The sequence below is a fragment of the Callithrix jacchus genome, chromosome 3 (assembly GCF_049354715.1).
Source record: "Callithrix jacchus isolate 240 chromosome 3, calJac240_pri, whole genome shotgun sequence".
Taxonomy (NCBI): Eukaryota; Metazoa; Chordata; class Mammalia; order Primates; family Cebidae; genus Callithrix; species Callithrix jacchus.
In genome coordinates, this window is record NC_133504.1 from 164,662,486 (window position 1) to 164,686,172 (window position 23,687).

Genomic DNA, 23,687 nt, shown 5'->3' on the forward strand with positions numbered 1-23,687 from the left:
CTGTTATGGCAGATAAGGTAAAAATGACTGCATCATAAAATAACAATCTGCACTTTTCAATTTTTTTCTAGTAGATTAAACAATCATGTAGCATTTTTTATGAAGGTTTTCATGAAATGATTTATTCTTTAAGAGAAGAAAAAGAAGAGATAATGTTTATAAATAGGAATGTAATTAAGATGAAACACATTATCCTATTGTATTTGTTTTGAACTTGATTATAATTATCTGCATCTTAATTAAATACTAGACTAACAAGTAAATGCATTGTTCTAATATGAAATTAACCATAATTAGCATAATTTGCATACAAACAAATTGTGAAATAATAATTACAAATCGAATCCATTCATTAGTATCTCTGATACTCGTTGTCAAATATTATTAGTCTCTTTTAAACTGGCTTTTGAAAATCGACACTTTAAATAACTATTTTTATTGCTACTCCTATCACCATTACTACCCTGACTTTTGTTTCTAACTAACTGCTATGTGGCAGTATATCCCAGGTGTGTACACATATTTCTGATTGATGTACCTTCAAGCTTAAGTAATGATATGTCATGTTTGAAAATGATTGCATATATCTCAACTATGGCTAAAATTAAAAGCCACTAAGAATTTCTTACATAACCTTTAAAAGGACTTTTAAGATATGTTCAGATTATTTAGAATATCTAATATCCTTAGCTTCAAGTCATCAAAATGGAAACAGGTTTCTTTTACAAGGTATTCTAGGCATGGAATCAAGGCAATAAATTCTAAGAGAAACAAGATAAATTGTGCTTATTTTTTAAAGCTATAGATTACATAATCTCAATTATTTTTCTTGAGTCATGGTTTTCTTAAATGTTTGCTTCCAGTATCACTCTGTGATCACATTTGCAAAGTAAGCAGATGAATAAGTATTACGTTTTAGGTGATTAAACACTTAAATTTTATCCTTTAGATCAAAGTTCCCAAGGACAATTTTATTGCATATGCAAAACTGTTTTCTTATGGGAAATAAAGTAACAAAAATAAGATCACTTTGAAAAATGCACCCATATCTGAAACTTGTGGTTGAGTTCTTACTTCCTTTGCATGTCTCAAAGCTTATAGGAACCGATACATTATGAAACAATCCTTTTGGGATATATGTAAATCCTCCAGCTCAGCACAACCCGTGGAAATTCTGGATTGTTAGATATAGGCAATTCTTTTGTTCTTTCTGCACAGCAGTTATCCCTACTGATATAGTCAGTGTTTCATCTCAGCATGAAATAACATCAGATAACGCTGCACTCTGAAAAGTGGAAAAAATGAGGACTCTTAAATGAGAATGAATTAGAAATGTCCCCACAGTAGCAACCAGGAGTTAAAAACATGAAACTGACAAATGTACTACAAAGGGCGTGTACAAAGAGTGTTCTACTTCGACTTCTTATTCTTCACAGAGATTATTAGTACTGGAAAGTGTCAGACAGCAAATGATAAAGCTGACCATGACAGATTTTTTTATTTGAAGCAAAACCAACTATCAGGTCGATATCCATCTGATGACAGCTTTTAAATATAAAAACAAATAAGCAAGACCTTTTCTCGAATTTTCTCAAAATTATCTGTTTCACTGGATGGGTGGATGTTGGAGGGGGTCTTATCTTTTACTTCACTGTGATAGTGATAGAATTTACAGAGAATATTATTTTTGAAGTATCTGAGGAATAATTCATGATAATATTTTGTAACATATAAAACCATTTCTGTTTGTTTATATAACAAACTATTTTCCTGCAGGATACACAATTTGTTATGGGTCTCTTAAAAATGTATTAAATTTCCTCTTAAATGAGACTTATTCATTTTAAACCTTTGGAATAAAGAAAGAAAGTAAGTGAAAACCAAAAACGATTCATTTTGGTGTATACATTTTATAGTTGATTTTTTTCTTCCTAAAAGCACTGCTACTATTCATATAAAGTATTTTATTAATAATACAAAAATTTTCAAGTTTCTGATTCATCTGCAGTTTTAATGAGTTAAAAATTTGGTTTCCATCACTGCAAAGGTAGTTGAATAGCATAGCATGTATCAGCTTAGAGGATGAGTTTATTAAATTCCTGCTAGAATCAGACACTGTTCTGAACTTAAAAGTAGAATAGTAACACTTATCCATGTGTGCACACATACACACACACAATTACTTTTGCCTTCTCAGATATGTTTTAGAATTATACAAAATTAAGCCAGCATTGCAAGTAAATGTCTAGTGTGATATGATAAAAACAAGCACATAGTATTTTGGGAGATTAGCATATTAATAATAATCTGGTGAAGGTCGGATGAGGGAATATATTCCACAAAATGTGAAAGGTAAGCTGATACATAAAGTATATAGAGAGTTCACAAATTAATGCGAGTGGAGGAATCAAGTAAACATCCTTCAGATCAAGTTATTTTATGAAAAATTCATAACATAAATATAATTATAAAACACCTCATAGCATATCATATCATATTGCATCCATTTCTCTAATTATTATAAGGTGAACAAATTCTCTGTATGTACTAAATTACTATGTTGTCATTATTTAGTAACTACCACAGGCCTCATATCATATTCTCTATATTGTTTTTATCTGTTGGCAAGAAAAGAAACATGTTTTTTTCACTTCAAAAAAAAAATGAGGAGGATGAGTGACATTGAAATGAAATGTCTTTTAAATGGGCCATGCGTCTAACTTCAAAACTCAGAATCATAAGCGTAATCCTACCCTTAATTGCTCTTCTTTGGCACAGTGTAGATATACAGGCCAAGGATCTCATAGTTCTTAGCAACAGTTTTTCTTAATAGACTTTCACTTTTTCTGAAATTACATGAACCACATTTAAATGTGCTACTGTTTCCAGAAACTTGTGATGGTAACTATGACATTAAAATTTTTTCTCCAGATTCCTTGGTCGATATTAACCAGGACACTATACCTCTGTCATTGCATACTTGTTTCTGAAGTATGTTTGAAATTTTTTTTTTTTCCAGGAAGACTAAATCACAGATCTAGCAGCTAGCAGAAACTCCAAAATGTTTTAATCTGACACTCCCATATAGAATCGTGCCAATGCGTTTGGTTGCCATTTACAGATGCAACTTTTCAGAATCTGGCCCTGATATATTAGGTATAGATATATACATCTATTATTTTCTGGGGCAAATTGCTTGTCATAGGACTTGTTTAAGTTAATAAATTATTTTAATATCAGGAGTAGATACTATCAGAGATTGGAAGTTAGTAGTTTAGAAAAGGTCTTTATTTCTGACAATTCAAGTAAAGAATTTAAGTTTGAATTATTTGATAAATAAGCTAAAAGCATAATAGAAAAAAATAAAGAACACTTTTGGAAATTCTTACTATATTTGTATGTGTGACAGACCACAATTTATCTAATTTTGTTCAAAATTTATAAGTATTTGATAATGACTCTTTTCTTTGAGTATGAAATGCAAAGTCCAACCTCTGCTAGCAAGGTCCTCTGCTAAATCTTAAAATGCTCAAGTCATGGTTTTACTGTCTTCAAGATTTCTATTTCTTTACCTACATACCATATTTCTAAGGGTGTAGACAGGCCTATAAAACTGAACAAGAAAGAGGGATTATTATTTTACAGCAGTAATAAATAGAGGTTTGGGGAATGGTGAATACCTGCCTTAAGAAATCTATAGATTTTCACCCATTTTTTAAAAAGATTGACTCTTTCTGTCTTTCTCCTCTCTTTCCCCATCTTGTCTCTCTCTCTCTCTCATGTACACAAACAGATTTTGCTGAAAATAAATACTTTATTTGGTGAATGAGGACTGGTGAGAAGATCTAAGATGCACTAATAGTTTTCTATTCTCATTCAGAATAAAACTGTATATTTTAAACAGGACATTAAGGATAGAAATAATTGTCAATTAAAACGTGTTTAAATCTATTTTAACAAAATAGAGTTTGTTTTTTTTTTTTTTTTTTTTTTTTTTGAGGCGTAGTTTTGCTCTTGTTACCCAGGCTGGGGTGCAATGGTGCGATCTCGGCTCACCGCAACCTCCGCCTCCTGGGTTCAGGCAATTCTCCTGCCTCAGTCTCCTGAGTAGCTGGGATTACAGGCACACGCCATGTGCCCAGCTAATTTTTTGTATTTTTAGTAGAGACGGGGTTTCACCGTGTTGACCAGGATGGTCTCGATCTCTTGACCTCGTGATCCACCCTCCTCGGCCTCCCAAAGTGCTGGGATTACAGGCGTGAGCCACCACGCCCGGCCAAAATAGAGCTTTTAAATGCCATTTCCCATTTTTGTTGCAGAGCCCAGTGTTATCTTCATCTCCTTTTAGCTCCAGCTCAGTCATTTGCATTCTGCGAAGTGTTTTCCTTCCTCTCAGAAACCAGCAGATCCGTGCCAGAGAGTATATTATATATCTTCACTTTTAAAAATTAAAAACTGAAAGTAGTAATTTATTTGTACATCCACCAAACATAGTGAATCATAGATCTATTCAGGAAACGTAAGACTATTGCCTGGCCCCTCCTTGCCTTGTAGGCTTCTCATTTCGTAGGAAGAAATGGTTGCCCTTGGAGGATTTCTTCCTGAGCCTCCACAGGGATCTACTTTCTAAATGCATTCCTGTAAACCATGTTGTGTGGGCAATGAATCTCTCTCCTTGCATTCCTTCTTCATCTCTGAATTTTATTCATCTCTGCTTTTATTGATATTTATACCCTTGACATATTTATGAAATCAATCTCCTGTCCTTCACCTTCAGATTATAGTTGGACATTGCCCCTTCTCCTTGAGATCTCAATATCTACTTCTAACAGACTAGGTTTTCAAGCACTATCCTTGATTTTTAAGTGTATTCTTCTCCAAGAAGTAATGTCTTTTGTTCCCCCTTTTTCTCCTACAATGAAACACTGTAATCAATTTTTGATACTAATACTAACAGTGATGGTAACATAAAATGCAGACAAACCTCTTTTAGAAAGGGATTTGACAGCAAATGTGGAGAATTGACATCTTCATGCATTTTGACTATTTGTAGTGTTCCAAGACAATTATTCAAATTAGAGAAAAGGCACAACACCTGAAGATATCAATTTTAATTTTATCTGCAATGGTAAAGATCTAAACATAATTTGCTGTTAAGCAATGTAATATGGTTAATTATGATACATCAATTAAGTGCATTTGGTTTGTTCATTTAAATAATATCTATAAAGACAATGCAAAATGCAAAATAATTCATGTTATGATAACCCCCACTTAAAAACCATAAACACATATGGATATACATGCATACACACACATATATGTGCACATGTAAACAGTAAAATCTATAATGGCCTATTGGAAAAAGTAAATAGCTGTTTTATTAGAGTCTAATTGTGATTAATCAACTTCTAATTTCAATTTCTGTCAGGATATTTTTATGTATACTTATTGAATAAAAAATTAATGTGCAATTTGGATAAATAACTTTGGAGAGATAGTCATTAAGCAAATCTTAATAAATAATATGCATGCTGAACAATGTCTGCAAAGTTTATCAACTAAAACCTATTTATAAAATAGCAGCAAACATACAACATAGCCAACCAGCCAAATCATAACCACTGCATTCAGGCATGAAATACATTAATCTTAAGATATCAGAATCTCAACAAGATTATTAATAATTCATGTCCTTAAGAAGTTTACTCTTATTTAAGAATTGTGTTTATTTAAACCAATTAAATTCAAAACTGTTTTCCATTTTTTCTTCAAATTTTGATGTAATAGAACAATGTTCAATAGATTTGGTGGTGAAATATGTATCATAGTAGACTTTCTAAAGCCTGTTTGTTGTATCCGCTTGAAAAAATGTAACATATTTACATTAAAAATAGAATATACAATCGCATATAGTATACAAACTTGCTCACATCTCTTGATTTTCTCCATACATTTTGATATTTTCTTGCACCGGGTAAATCTGAAGCAGATGCCATTATGCAAATGGTTCCTCAATGTCTGCTATGGAACAAAAATTCACAAATTCCATTTATTCAGTGGTGAATAGGACAGAAAAAAATACATGCCATATGAAGCTTACATCCTACTTTAGAAACAGAAAATACAGAAATACACAAGTAAACACATAATATAACTTTAAAGAGTAGCAAATACTATGAAAACTATAACTACAAAACTTACAGAGTTGGTTCTCTTTGGGTCTTAAATAAACAGACTAAAGACATATCAAGTAATGAATGCACAGAAGTACTATTACAGCCAAAAGAATATTACACGGGTTTAGAATATCTTTCTTTTTCACTTATAAGTTATTCATCAGTTCTGTCCTAACTTTGTATATAACAAAATTGGCATTCATATACAAAAAGAAAATGTTTAAGATTATAAAATTTAAAATGTCTTTCAAATAAAAGTAGAAAAAAATCCTCGTTAAAGTTTTTTGTATCAGTAACTTTAATATATCTTACAATATTACAACTGTGAATCATTAATGAGCACATCATAACTTTGAGTGAACATGAGAAGAATCATCCATCTTACAGTTTGATTAATGTTTTAATATTTCCCCTATTTCGCATTGAACTTTTTGTGAAGAACTGCATTATTCAGCTGACATTGAATAATATATTGTGTTATAAATACTGTGTTTTAACAGATACAAAATAGATCCTATCTTTACAGGTTTTATATATAGCCTTGCTTCATACTTGTGTAGCTCAAATATATCATGTGAAGATATGTTGTGGTGAAATTTTGACTCTTTCTTTAAAAGATAGAGGCTATCATGATGCTATGCAACTCTAATATGGAATTTGGGGTTCAGGTTGGTGGTCTGAGTAAAAAAATTTGAGGACAAATTCTCTGAACTTGAATCCCAGACCTGACGTTTAATTCCTGAGTAAGTCTGAGCAGTTTCTCAACGTATTTGTACCTCAGTTTTCTTAATGATAATATGGATAATATGCTAATGCCTACCTTGCAAGTTATTGAATGAGTTAACTTTACTGTAGAACTTAGAATATATGGTGTAGAGTAAGTGCTACATAAGTCTTAGTAATTGTTGTTCTTTACTGCATTCTGAGTGTCTGGTTAGACTTCTAAGGGGAATTATAAATAGTACTTTGTCATGGTCAAAATGTAGAGTTGCATGTATTGGAAGAATGACAGGGTGAGGAACAAATCCGGAGAAATAGACCAGGGTCAGATTGTGGATGCTGTAGTAAAACACTAAGTTACAATAGAAAGTGCACAATTATGGGGGGCACAGGGGAAGAGAAACACACACACACACACACACACACACACACACGTGATGTTATCCAGTGAAAAATTGGTATAATACTAAAAATTGAATAATAATGCCATCATATTTTTATTATTGCTGATTCATATTCTGCAATTAAGTTGCTACATAGAAAGGACAGTTGTAGGTGCTACTTATCTATAGGCAAATTAGGAAATGAAGAATTTTTATTTATAAAAATGGAAAAATAAATTAACTTTCCTTCATGTGAAGGCTAAAAGGCTAAAGACTACAAAATGAAAACAAAGCTGCTAAAATGGTCCAGTAAATGATGGAATCCTAAATGGGGCTAGGGTTGAAGTGATAAATAGGCTGATAGTAGAAACATTTCAAGAAAGCATGGCTAGGAGGTAGGATCTTACATGTTCTTGCATCCTCAGCACTGAGCAAAATGCATAATACATGTTCACTTAATTCTGGGGATCACAATGAATCGGGAGCATTGAATATTCTATTAGAGAAGACAGAAAAGTTATTAGAGATTAACTGCAGTTTTTCATCAGCTTTTTTCTTGGGTAGTTAGAAGGCTAGTGATGCCAACTTAGATTTTGAACAAAGCAGAAGAGAAAGCTTTGCAGGAGGAATGGGAAGTGAGGCCATTGAGTTTCAGGTAAATTTGAAACCATATGAACTGGCATACCAATGTGACACATTTACTGTAAATAGTTCTCGTTAAAAGCTAATTAAAATTAATCTACTTCGCTGAGCTAATTAATTTAATTCAGCAATGTGTTGGCAATATGAGTCCTCCAGTAGTTTATTCCTTTACTAAGTAGAACAGATATATTTTGTTAAGTAATTTTAATTCAGTGAGTACCCATTTTAATGGAATATAGTGTAAAGTGCTTCAGGAAACCTGCTTCCAAGGGGAAAAGAAGAAAGTTAGAAAACAGAGAAAGTGAGGAAGAAAGCTTCTTTAGAGAACTATGCCTTTAGGAATGAGTTTAAAAGGACCAGAAGATCAGAGATGGTAGTGGGAAGAGGACCACATGTATTTCAAGCAGGTTAAATTTTAAATGTAGCATGGAAGGCTGGACACTGTGGCTCAAGCCTGTAATCCCAGCACTTTGGGAGGCCGAGGCGGGTGGATCACGAGGTCAAGAGATTGAGACCATCCTGGTCAACATGGTGAAACCCCGTCTCTACTAAAAATATAAAAAATTAGCTGGGCATGGTGGCGTGTGCCTGTAATCCCAGCTACTAGTGAGACTGAGACAGGAGAATTGCCTGAACCCAGGAGGTGGAGGTTGCGGTGAGCCGAGATTGCGCCATTGCACTCCACCCTGGGTAACCAGTGAAACTCTGTCTAAAAAAAGAAAAAATGTAGCATGGAATATGATTAAAATGAGGATAACAGAGTTTTGTAGCTTCTGCCCTTCTTTTTGCAATTTTTTTCCTTAAATTAAAAAAAAGACTGAATTTCACTTTGATCCACTAGAAAAGCTAGTTAATGATTATAATTTAGATGCTAGTGTAAGGCAATAGCTATTTATACAAATTATTACCCTGAGCACCTGCTCCAACTTTTTCATGTATTATGCTAACAGTGTTTTTTGTCTTAATTAAAAATGTTAATTAGTGGTGATATAAACAGCAAAAGAAGAGCTGGTAGCATATGCACAAGAATTTTACAATATGTGCATAACTTTTTCAAATTGATAAACTAAGCATGAAAGCATCTAAAACACTACAAACAATTGCAAATTTTCAAATGAACCTGAGATTGTTCTCTGAACATTAGACTAGGTTAACATATGATTGTTCTCTGCTTTTACATATTTTACTTCTTGCCAAATCATTGCACATTTATGAAATTTGAACGCTGCTATCTCCATTTAAATGCTTTACATTTGGATGCCTATCATGCTTTTCCAGTATGTTTTTACATTTTGAATTTTGCTGATCGTAACTTATCACAAAGCCACTTCCTAAAATATTTAAAAATTTCTCCTTCACAAATTTACCACTCAAATTATGGCAGGCATTTACATTGACTATTAGTAAAGCTGAGGGGGAAGGAACATGGAAAGTTGATGATTTTCAAAGATGTTAATAATCTTTTGTTCCTTGTTTTTTCAGGAAATAATCCACAGGTGAAAGAAGCATTGTGATTTTTAATGTAATTTATATAGAGAGTAGCATAATTCTGTCTCATAAAATGCATTAGATATTTTTCCATTGCACTTTAAATATCTTAAGGTGCTTTCCTCATATTAGGCTAATCTATTGGAAAACTTCTGGCTGCTTTATCATTAAAGCAAACAAAATTTGTGGCAACTGAATAATTCTGTTAAAAGGTGGGGTAGGGGGAGGGAATAGCTTTCTTATTTACATAATGCCTGACTTTTATATATTTGATATGTTTTTCAGTGGAACAAATTCCAATTTTTCTCTTCTTTAAGAGAGTTGAAACCCTATGGTATGTAATAAAAATTGAATAATTAAAAGAATGAAGCTGGACACAGTGGCCTGCTCTTATTGTTCCAGCTACTCAGGAGGCTGAGGCAGGTAGATCACTTGAGCCAGAAATTTGAGGCTGTAGTACGTGATTATAGCACCTTGGAATAGCCACTGAACCTTAGCCTAGACAACAAAGAGAGACTCTGCCTTTAATAATAATAGAAATAATTAATATGGTAATTCAATATCATTTCTTCGATAATATCTTTATCTCTTACAGCCATTTAAGGGGAAACATAAAACTATACAATCAATAAGCTTCAAATGTATGAAATTAAATGATCAAGTTAATATATGGACCCTTTATAAAACATAAACAGTCCATCTTAACAGTGCACTGTAATTGGAAATTAGGAGATCAAGTCTCCAGTTCCCTCATTTTACCTTGGCTAATTTCTTCCTGTCCAGTGATTTCTGATCTAATACCACATTCTTGCAGAGATTTTTCTTCATCCTAGTCACCATGATCTCCTTCTGCCTATACATACATACACAACCCTGGCACATACTTACTATCACAACATTAAAAAAAATGTTTTTGTAGCCCTTTTCAACTTCTAAAATCATCGTATTTATTTTTTGCCTGGTTTATTAAAATGAGAGATCCATAACAGCAGGGACCTCATCTGTTTTTATTCTGCTATGTTTTAAAGTTGATAGAACAATGCCTGGACCCTGATTGAATGCTTTTGTTGAATGATAGAACTGTTGGCAAGTACTGATGAAGAAATAGAAGCTACTAATAGTGCAATTGGATAGATTCCTCTTGACCTTGTTTATTTACCCCAGAAAAGGTTTAGATTAATGACAAATTAAAGAGAGTGCTGCAAAATCCTACAGTCCTTTACTTTTGGTTGCAGAACTGATGTTTTTTCCAATTATAAACTTTAAAAGGTAACATTCACAACATTCTTATCATTGGCTAACCCAAAGTTCAGAGTAATGCCAACTATAAGAATCATGAATCTGGGCCAAGAGTGGTGGCTCAAGCCTGTAATTCCAGCACTTTGGGAGGCCGAGGTGGGTGGATCACGAGGTCAACAGATGGAGACCATCCTGGTCAACATGGTGAAACCCCGTCTCTACTAAAAATACAAAAAATTTAGCTGGGCATGATGGCGTGTGCCTGTAATCCCAGCTACTCAGGAGGCTGAGGCAGGAGAATTGCCTGAACCCAGGAGGTGGAGGTTGCGGTGAGCCGAGATTGGGCCATTGCACTCCAGCTTGGGCAACAAGAGCGAAACTCCTTCTGAAAAAAAAAAAAGAATCATGAATCAAAAAAGATCTGAACAAGGAGGAACTGCATATAGCAAGATGGCATAAAATAGAAAAAGAAACTTATATGGGGTTAACCTTGAACCTTAATGTGAACATTTCCAATTTATGGGGGAGGGACAAATACACACACACACACACACACACACACACACACGCTCATTCACCAAATACATATATTAGAAATACAGCTATATACAAATTTTGAATGAAACATATATCTAATATAATGTTCTTTCATACACAAGAGAGAAAGAGAGTGAGATTTAAAACACTTGAAGTGTAGAAACAGTATTTAGAAAGGAAGTAGCTGGATTGTGGGAAAATATATCCTGGCCATAGCATAGGTTAACATTGTACATTTGATTCATCACATAAAACAGAAAACGTGAAAATATAGGAAGATGCCTCATTTGTCTACTTTCATATGTCTCCCGACTCAAAGAGTCATATACATTAGCCAGATTTGGGATTTGGCAACTTTACGTTTTTTTGAAAATTTATCCACTCATTTCCAATCAGTCAGAATACTGGTCTCTCCCATATCTGATTTAACTACGAACCCAGGCACAGTTTTCTTTGTTTTCCATGATGTATGAGAGTGATAAGAGGACAAAAGATATCTTTGGAGAAAAGAAGAGTATTAGTTGCATAGGGCTTTTTAGAACATATATTCACTATACAACAGAAGCTGGCAACAGGAAGGCTTTAGAAAGCACAGCATATTGCATCCTGTATTTTCTGTTTATTGTACTTTTTCAGGGTACTAGAGAAAAAGGGAGTAGGGACATACAGAATGTGAGTGACAGGACACAATCTGAATGTATACAGGCCACACCAAGGATTACTCTACTTAGAGTTATCAAAAGGCAATTAGAAAATCTGGTAAGTAGACAACTCTTATGTTCCTTCAAAGGAAGGGTACAGCCAAGAGGACACAGTTACATGATATTTGCAAAAGAGACAGAACTCATCCTTATACCTAAAAGCCATTTGAAGCATTTAAAATATGGCGTACAGATTTTGGCTTAACGAGGAAATGTTGGTAAGTTATCTCTCACATACCTTTCTGTCTCTGTTTCTCACAAAGCACTTCATGTATATGATCTAATCCATGACGTATTGCATATTTCTAAGTCATAATTTCTGACTTCTTTGTAACACACCATGGTGTCATCTGCTGCATTTTATCTATCCACTCTTTAATGATGGACAGTCAATTTGCTTCCAATTCACTAACCTGGCTAAGAACACTGCTGCAATGAATAACCTTGCACATATTCCCATATGGAGTTTTCCAGAATGAGTGCCAATCCCTGCGATCTTACCAGCAGTGAAACTCAAATTCCCACTAACACTAGGCATTTTCCGGCTTTTTGATTATTGACAATCCAATAGACAAGGCCACATCTCATTGTTATTTTAATTTGCTTCCCTCTGCTTAATAATACTTATGATTTTTTTCATATATTCATTAGTTTGGTGACTGCTTCTAGAAACTGAATTTTTTGTTTGTGTTTTTTTGAGACAGAGTCTCACTCTGTCACCCAGGCTGGAATGCAGTGGCAGGATCTCTGCTCACTGCAACCTTTGCCTCCTTGGTTCCAGTGATTCTCCTGCCTCAGCCTCCCAAGTAGCTGGGATTACAGGTGCATGCCACCATGCCCAGCTAATTTTTGTGTTTTTAGTAGAGACAGGATTTCACCATGTTGGCTAGGCTGGTCTCAAACTCATAGCCTTAGGTGATTGGCCTGTCTCAGCCTCCCAAATAACTGACTTTATTTCTTTTGTACATATTTTCTCTGCCTATTCTAATATTGCATCTTTTCTTGTTTTAGACTTTAGAGTATTTATTATATTTTGTCTTATAACTTTTAACTCTGACCATGCTCACACTCAATGAGGAGAAATATAAAATGGTGAGGTAATTATCACAATCACAGTTAGCATTATTCTGGTGCATTTGAAAATTTAAGAATATCTTTGTCACCTGAGGTCAGAAACACATTCTGTGTTTTTATTAATTATATATTATAAGGCTTTAATTCAACTAGAATTCATTTTTATGTGTGTCATTAGAAGGAAATCTAAGATTACTATTCCCTTTATGCTAACTTAGTTGTTCTAACACTATACACCCAACTATCTGACATGTCTTCACTATATAAAGTGTTGATGCTTACTTAAGAATATTATAAATTTCCATTTTTATTTCTATCCATGCAGGCACTCTATTTTCTCTACTTTTAAAAATATCTTTAGTTAATACAGGTTATTTATTACTGCTGTTCTTGCTGTTATTATGATTGTGACTTTGAAGTACTGAAATATTTTTTGTCTCTATAGGTATGCCCCTTCTTTATTATTTTTTAATGGTGTTGACTTAGCTACCGATAGTTTGAATCTCTTTGTACATTCAATGAATATGTATAACAGTGTTAATTTATAAATGTTTTAAAAATTAAATTGTTAGTGTGGTTGCATTGAAGTCATAGATTACTTTTGAAGATAAGACATCTTTTATACTATCAAGTTATCTCTTGTAAGAACATAAATTATTTCCCCATTTATTTGAATCAGTGGCAATTTTACTCTCTGAGAACATTTGACAATATCTAGAGTTTTTTTTTTTTTTTTTTGTCAAAATGGACTGGAAGCTACCGATATAGTGGCAAAAATGCCAAACATCCTATGATGCACAGGGCTGTCCTCTATGACAAAGAATTATCTGGTCCAAAATGTCAATGGCACTGAGGTCAAAAAGACCTGATTTAGATTCTTCATCTTGCTCTCTTATTAGCATACTAAAATTTACCCCATGGACTGCCTCATTATTTTTAGTAGCACAATTCCTAGATATCTCACATTTTTACTGGCTCCTACGTACCTCTTCTTACTCTCATTTTTGTTTCTAGCATATTATTTCTACCACAGAAGAATGCACCTGGCAGGGTACTGTGGCTCACACCTGTAATCCCACCACTTTCAGAGGTAGAGGTGGGTAAGTCACTTGAGGTCAGAGGTTTGATACCAGCCTGGTCAACAAGCCTGGTCAACATGTTTCTACTAAAAAATACAAAAATTAGCCAGATGTGGTGGCACACCTCTGTAATCCCAGCTACTTGGGAGGCTGAGGTAGGAGAATCACTTGAATCTGGGAGGTGGAGGTTGCAGTGAGCCAAGATCACGTCATTGCATTTCAGCCTAGGTGACAGAGCAAGACTCTGTCTTTAAAAAAAAATAAAAAATGAAAAAATAAAAAGAAAGAAAAAAGAACAAACAACGTGAGTTGGACATGTAAATAAAACTAAGTTTATCAAGGTTAAGTTTGTTTCTATAACCTTGATAAAATTTTAAATAATTCCAATAGCTCATTGCTTCTATTGGATTTTTTAGGTAAGTGATTCATCCTCAAATAGCATACTAAACTTCTATTTTGTTAAATCTTATTAATAAACAAGTATTTTGTTTGGCTGAGGCATTGATTACAATGCAGTAGCATTAAGATTGAACACTATTATCTTATTTCTGGCATTAAAGGAAATGTATGTACATTTTCCTTAAAATATAATATAATATATATATATATATATAATATATACTTTTAGGTTGTAAATATTGATAAAGAAAAGTCAATGTTTATGTGCTTAAGATGTCTCTGTCCTATAAAGCATTTTTATCACAAATAGGTGATCAAGTTATCTGTGTTATTTAGTTTTCTGCAACAACTAGTAAAACAATATGGTTTAATGCCTTTAAGAATGCTGTCAAGATTACTGACTGTAGTAATGTAGTGCTGAAAGTTGTTTTTGCTGTTAAAACTATCACATTCCTAAATAAAATTTCTTTAACTATAAACTATATCTATTTAGTGCACTTTTAGAATTGGTTACTTACTATTCTGCTTTAAATATTAGCACCCACATTCCTCAGTAAAATGGTTTTGTATTTGTTTTTATTTATGTATTTATTTGCTTGCATGTTTGTTTCTTTTGTCCTGGACTGGCTTTGGAAACATGATTAAGAGGGCCTTATTGATAAATAGCATAAAACAAAAATGGCACAACAGATTAAGACAAGGTAAACTACTCCTTGAAAGTTTAATAAAAATAACTCAAAAAGCTGTCTGATTTAAAAAAAAAATTTTTTTTGAGACAGAGTCGCACTCCATCACCAAACACCAGGCTGGAGTGCAGTGGTGCATCCTCGGCTCACTGCAACCTCCACCTCCTGGGTTCAGGCAATTCTCCTGCCTCAGCCTCCCTAGTAGCTGGGACGACAGGCGCACGCCACCATTCCCAGCTAATTTTTTTTGTATTTTTAGTAGAGACGGGGTTTCACCATGTTGGCCAGGATAGTTTCGATCTCCTGACCTCGTGATCCACCCGCCTTGTCCTCCCAAAGTGCTGGGATTACAGGCGTGAGCCAGTGTGACTGGCCTGATATTAAAATTTTTGAATGAAGCTCTTGAGTGTCTACTTTGTCTTTGTCAACATGCATTATTATTTATATTCTATTTCTGTTTCTGTATTTTACACATAAATAATATAATAACTGGAGTCCACAGGTTTTGACAGAGAGTGTTATCATAATCATTCAGTTCTAAGTATTTCTTAATTTATTTTTAATCTAATGGTGCTTTGTAATATGTTATTTGGTCATCAACCACATGGTCTTTAAAGTTATTCTATCATTAGTTTCTAATTTTTTTGCATTATGACTTTCCATAGATATTTATTAAGTACCTCCTTATTCCCAAATCATGACATGATCGCTGTTATGAGAGGACATCTTACATGCCATGGAGACAAACAGCAAACAGGTACCACTGTGGCAATGGCTGCTCCAGTAAATGTCCCAAGAAGACCTATGTGTAGTCTAGACATTTAAAATGAGAACTAGAAGCCAAAAACAGGTAAATGTAAAGTCAGATTAAGAACTGTTAAACTGGCCAGTTGCGATGGCTCAAGACTGTAATCCCAGAAATTTTGGAATCCGAGATGGGCAAATTACTTGAGGTCAGAAGTTCGAGAACTGCCTGACCAACATGATGAAACCTCATGTCTACTAAAATACAAAAATTAGTCAGGTGTGGTGGTGAGTGCCTGTGGCCTCAGCTAGTTGGGAGGCTGAGACATGAGAATTGCATGAACTTGGGAGGCAGAGGCTGTGGTGAGCTGAGATTGGGCCACTGCACTTCTGCCTGGACAGCAGAGTGAGACTCCACCCTCCCCCACCAAAATAAAATAAATAAAAAAGAACCATTAAACACAAAGAAAATAACATGTCATTAAGCTGAGAAGAGCTAATTTTATTGAAAAAACTCTAAAACTAAATATTAACTAATGCCCAAACTAAAAGTAAACGGGAATGGGATGAAATTAAAAAGATGTTAGTTAATATCATCTTTTGCAGTTCATGATACATGTATACTAACTGTAGAATAAGCCATTGAAAAGTTAAGTGCAAATAATAATGTAAAATGTTTTCTATTTTAAAAACTTTGTTTTGACTGCTACTTTTTGATAGACATCAAGATGCACTGTCAGATCACCCTTCGAGGAAAGAAAAAAATCCCAGCTGCTGGTAATGCAGTCAGCACATAGCTGCCACCTGTCAGCTTTTTCAGGCTTTGCCTCAGGAAGAGAAAGACCCCTCATGGGAGGTTACATTCTTCCCGGGGAAGTCCATAGCCCAAAAACAGAAAGGCCTGGACATTTTGTTCACCAAGGGAGAGCACCAAGGTGCGATATTCCCTCCAGATGCTTCCCTGACTTTCTCAAGTGTGTGTTGTCCCTACATTGCAGTTCAGCTTCATCTATGCCATCCTTTCTCTTGCTTCGTTTCAAAGATGTGCATCCCTAGTAAAGACCATACATCCCAAACTCTGTGTCGGCATCTGTTTTAAGGAAACCAACGTGTACTTTGATTTAATAATGGAGTGTAGAGCGCAACAGTATCTGCTGGGAAATGAGTAGAACAGACTTGGTTGGAAAGATGGAGGCAGGTGCATGCTAAGGATCTACTTAACTGAAATTTACAATTCTCAATTCTCAAACTTGCTACTTGGATTAAAAGGAAATTTGACTCAAACTGTTAATCTGTGTTTAGCTAAATAACAACTTGCATCTTTGGTGTTTCCTCAGAGCTAGTGATTTATGTTTGCAATATTTAAGTGTTCTGTCTTAGGTAGAGTTGTAATTATGTGATATTTTGTTTTGCTCAAGTTTGTCCTCTTCAAGACAAAAGCTGAGTCTCCTCATTCCTTCACCTAATGCCAAAATGACTCCTGTCTTTTCTCATTTTGTTTTTATTTAAAATATATGAGGTCGACCATCCTGTTTACATTGACTATACCAGAGAAGATGTTTTATACAGTCATCGGCATCTCAATAAATGATTTACAATTATTTCCTTGCATAATTTAACAATATTATATTATTTTATATATTTAATCAAAGAGCATAGTGAATCCTATTAGAAATAACACAGAAGGTGGCCCCGCACGGTGGCTCACACCTGTAATACCAGCACTTTGGGAGGCCAAGGCAGGGGGATCAAGAGGTCAGGGGTTTGAGACCAGCATGAACAACATGGTGAAACCCTGTCTCTACTAAAAATCCAAAAATTAACTGGGCATGGTGGGACACACCTTTAATCCCAGCTATGAAGAGTCCAAGGCAGGAGAATCACTTGAACTTGGGAGGCAGAGGTTTCAGTGAGCCGAGATTGTGCCACTGCATTCCAGCCTGGGAAACAGAAGGAAACTCTGTCACAAGAAAAAGAAAAAAAAAAAAAGAAGTAACTCTCATGTTTCTAGAAGTATGCATCCTTTGAGAATCCTTGTGCCACCAGCATAATGGTCAGGAATTGCTTCAGGCCCATGGCTTCTTTGCTTAATAATACTTTATAAAAAAACAGAAGTATTGCACTGGTAAAAGTCCTGTCAAAAACCAGTAATTGGCCAGAAAAATATCTGCTGCTGAATACCAAAAGATGAGTAAAAATAAAATATGATCTCATGGCAGAATAAGGCAGTAATGACTTGATGATGTAATCTATTTTGCAAGATATTCTTGATCATTTTACCAGAATATACTGTCATAGCCATAGCCTTCAAGAGTGAATTCCCAGAATTGTTGTTATTAAGACCATAAAAATTAGCTGAAAACAATAACATATAACAGTCTTCAGCGTCCACAAATATAGGAATATGGAGGAAGTTAATGAGCCCAATAAGATTAACCCAAAATAAAAAAATATTGCTCAAGTTTTTCCATTGAAATAGTCAGTTGAAATTAAAATACCAGTCATTCTATAACTTGAACAATCATGTATAGAGTATAGCTCTAAAGAAGACTTTTTAGAAACAAAAATTCTGATATTCGAATAATATATGCTCTATCATAGAATATGAAATACATTCACACATTGTACAATAATATGATATCACCTAGATGGTTGGAGATTCGGAGACTCTCCAACAGCTACAGAAAAGCAAATTTAATTATGACAATCCTTAGGATTATTCTTCATCTACTTAACATCTAACGACCTATTAAATACCTGTGGTACAGAGTTGACTCTATGAGATGGACATCTGTGATAGAGAGGTATTGTTGGGAAGCATCTGCAATCCAGCGACAGGATTTTTAAACATCCTTGCACCATGTAAGATCACATTTCTGAGTTCTGGCCAAGGGATTAAGGCAAAATTGATGTATGCCTCTTTGAAAGAGTAACTTATAAAACCCCTGTAGGCTTACCCACTGTCTCACTCTTCCCTGTCTGTGGACAAGATGTTAATGTAGATTTCCTTAGAAGCCATTAAAAAATTTCACAAGTTTAAGACAGAAGAGAGGTGGTCTTCTTGAGTTCCCAAGCAACAGTGTGGATCACATTAGGACATCACATCATAGAAAGTAATAAAGGCTTTCTATTTATAAAGGTCAACATAAATGATTAAGTAATTCTACTTGTTTCTGAATTTAGGTAGCTAGATATAGATATGTAGATATGAATAGTAAAGATCTGATGTCTTCTTCAATTTGCCCCTAATGAATATTTTTTGTCCCATGAGGAGGTCTTATGTTTAAATACTGCAGAGATCTTTAACACCTTGGAAGGAAAACTTGCTTTTACCTTTCTCTTCTTATCATCAATCTGTTCATTCCCTTACAACACATTTTGCTAACCTCCTCAATTAGAGATATGTCCAAATGGAAATCTTTTTATTGACCACTTTATCTTCAATGGCTAGCATAATACTTGATTCCATCACACAAATGTGTGATTAAATGCATGAGAAAATAAAGAAATAATTCATGAATCTATTTTAGTTACTGTTTTAGTTATCAGATTCCAGTAGATACCTTTTAAAAATGTTTCTAGTACTGTTCTTCACTTTGTTTAAAAGATGTATCTCCTCAAAGTGTAAGCCCTTGAAGGAGACCCAGTGAATGTTTTCTTCACTTTGACTATTTTCATGGCCTCTTTCTATCTAAGTATCTTATATTTCTGCCTGAAACATCCTTAGAGGCAGGAAGAAGAACTTCTTCCTCTCAGGGGTATAAGTAGTTTATAGGCTCAGCTCACAGCACAGAAAAACTAAAAAGGTGCTGTGTTTACTGATTTTTGAACTTGACAAAAGCAGAAACATAATATTATACCTGCCTACTTTCCGTTATGTACAGAAACGTTCAAAATATCCTATCTTCCTATTAAGTGGAAAAACTTCTTAAAAACATTCAGTTGCAATAGCCTCCCGCAAATAGGCTGCTATGACTCTTAATCAGGGCAAGTGGTTGTTAATATATAATGTTGATAATGTTGTGTTATAGATGTTAATATATAATGTTGATAATGTGTTATAGATGTTAATATATAATGTTGATAATGTGTTATAGATGTTAATATATAATGTTGATAATGTGTTATAGATGTTAATATATAATGTTGATAATGTCTTATAGATGTTAATATATAATGTTGATAATGTGTTATAGATATTAATATATAATGTTGATAATGTATTATAGATGTTAATATATAATGTTGATAATGTCGTATAGATGTTAATATATAATGTTGATAATGTTGTGTTATAGATGTTAATATATAATGTTGATAATGTGTTATAGATGTTAATATATAATGTTGATAATGTATTATAGATGTTAATATATAATGTTGATAATGTGTTATAGATGTTAATATATAATGTTGATAATGTGTTATAGATGTTAATATATAATGTTGATAATGTGTTATAGATGTTAATATATAATGTTGATAATGTTGTGTTATAGATGTTAATATATAATGTTGATAATGTATTATAGATGTTAATATATAATGTTGATAATGTGTTATAAATGTTAATATATAATGTTGATAATGTGTTATAGATGTTAATATATAATGTTGATAATGTGTTGTAGATTTAATATATAATGTTGATAATGTTGTGTTATAGATGTTAATATATAATGTTGATAATGTTGTGTTATAGATGTTAATATATAATGTTGATAATGTATTATAGATGTTAATATATAATGTTGATAATGTGTTATAGATGTTAATATATAATGTTGATAATGTGTTATAGATGTTAATATATAATGTTGATAATGTTGTTATAGATGTTAATATATAATGTTGATAATGTCTTATAGATGTTAATATATAATGTTGATAATGTCTTATAGATGTTAACATATAATGTTGATAATGTTGTGTTATAGATGTTAATATATAATGTTGATAATGTGTTATAGATGTTAATATATAATGTTGATAATGTGTTATAGATGTTAATATATAATGTTGATAATGTGTTATAGATGTTAATATATAATGTTGATAATGTATTATAGATGTTAATATATAATGTTGATAATGTGTTATAGATGTTAATATATAATGTTGATAATGTTGTGTTATAGATTTAATATATAATGTTGATAATGTTGTGTTATAGATGGGTTACAAATAACATAAAACTTCAATAGGTCAATTCAGACAAGGACTCAGCAAACCTTTTCTATAAAGAACAAGACAGAAAATATTTTAGATTCTCCTGATCATAGTGTCTCTGTCAGTGTCACTTAACAATGCCATTGTAGTACAAAATCAGGAAGAAATTTTTTAAAAATGAACAGATTTGTCTGTGTTTAAATAAAAATCTATCCATAAAACTAGATAATGGGTTGGATTTGACATATGGGCCATAATTTTCCAGTCCCTGTTCTACATATTTTTTAATTACAAAATGAACATTTTGAGATGTGATCTGTGATGAACTCTGTCTGATCTTAAGGTACAAATAAATTGTTTAGTTAATAGAAACGGATTTGGTTACCTTTGTAGTTTAAGGAAAATATTTATTGTTCACAATTGTTCTGATGAATAGAAATAACCTGAAGAGCAATGGTAGGGCTCTTACTTTATCAAGACCACAGGAGAGAAGCCATAAAACAATACCTAATATGTCCTATAAGATGAAGCATAGAGTTCATTTAAGAATAATTTGTGCCAGTCTCAATCCTGTTGTTCATGATTACCAGGACTTTTTACATATGTTAATGTTATTATTGTGAGAAAAGCTTTAGGCACATAAAGTAAGCATTAATTAAAGCCAGAGAAATGCATGTTCAACAAATTCTACCTTGGGGAAGCTTTACAGATTTGTGTGAAAAGTTATTGGAGTGGAGAAAGTATAACATCATGAAAGGATCGCGAGGTGTAAATCAGGGACATTGAACTTAGCCTGTGAGTTAATCGACACCTTTGGCAGACCTGATGGGTTTTCTGCTGAAATGGTCCTGATATTGCCTATATAAGTGAAATATTAATGCATTGGCTTTGCCTCAGCTATTCAGCGTGATAACATTACTACATGATAGGAGTCCCCAGGCTCATTCTCCTAGTGTGGTGGCTTTTGTAAATTGGTTTCTTGAGCTATTAGCAACAATGGAAGCTTCCTCCCTTGTTTTTCCTGCCCATTGCTGCTACCAGATTCATTCAAAGTCATTCCAATGAATGGAAGTTAAGTTAAATGCAGACTCAACAGCAAATAATTAGCTTAACATTTAGAGTTGTAAATCTCTGCTTATCATCTGGTTACTCTGCATTAATCTGAGATGGAAAAATGCTAGAATAGAAAGCTAAAAGGGTAAGATTTTTGATTAATGACAAAATATGCGATTCAGGAGAGAATATGATTGATATACATCTTATTGAATGCCCATGCTACCTTCTATTTCAAGAGACAGTAAAATGCTTTTGCCCACTAAGTTTTGCTTTTACACAGTGATTATTCAATGAAGATTTATGTCAAGTCATACAGGTTTAGTGTTTGATAAACTTTCATAAAGCCTGAAGGCATAGATAGCATTATTTTTCACAGAAACAATGTAATTATTTCTCCTCTCCCAATTCCATGTTGCACAAAACTCTTATTAAGGAAGTGGCTTGCAATAGTTGGAAGAATACTGCATTGAGAATGACATAAATGTCTTTCCACAATGTCTGTCTCTCTGTAAAATCTTGTGAAAATTCAGTAACTCTTCAGGACTTAAGCCTTTCTTTGATTGATTAAGTAAACTGACATGTGTTAAGTGCTCCTATGTGACCAGCAATGCGTCTTAGTCACTTCCTCACAAAACTCAATAAAACAGCTGTATTATCTATTAAGTATGAATGGTTTTCTTAACTCAAATTATTATATCATGATGACCTGTAAAGGCTTTGCTATAAATTATTTTTTCTCTTTTTACATTGAATACAGCACAGTATTTATTTTATAGGCCTTAAAATTTCTTCCACGAAAAAAAATGAATTCCGATGAATACATGCTAGAAAGAAACATGTTTTGAAAAGATAAAGTGTGATGTAGATGACTTCACATAAGAACAGACTAAACAAACATATTGCCTTCAATCACAAGAATGGTTTCATTTTGGCAAAAATCCAAAACTGACTGAACTGAAAAATCAACAAAGCTCAACATGAAAAGCAGGTTGAAGAGGATAAACTCATGTTTGTAGGAATGAGAGGTTATCTTTTAATGGCCTGAATATAGAGGTGAAAAAGCAAAATTTATTTAAAAATTTCTAAGTTGATGTATTATTATAAAATGTGTTTTCTGCTAAAATGATCTTAAATAACAGTACATGGAAGTATGTTAAGGGAGATGTTGCATATGTGTATGTTTTAATCAACTGTCATGGTTAGAAAGATGCAGTGTTCTGTCAATTTTTTAGGCAGGAGAAATTATATGAAATATATAAAACACTTTACTTAAAGAAAATATATAAAACACTTCACTTAAAGATAAATGTATGACAGATGTCACAGAAACAAATTGCACAGTATTCTTGATTAGCTATAAAATCTTAACTCTTATCCTTAATACAGGGCAGACTCTGAAGAACTGAAAGCACACAAGTTCTAAAAATGAGTGATTTCTCTTGCTTTAGGTATTAAAAAAAAATCTATGAATTTCTGTTCTGATTCGAGACCCCAAAAAATCATAGATACATAATGGCAGTAAGTCTTACAATATATATCTAGTCAGATACGTTGTGCCTCAGGGCAATTGTGTATGAGTTGGTATTCTCTT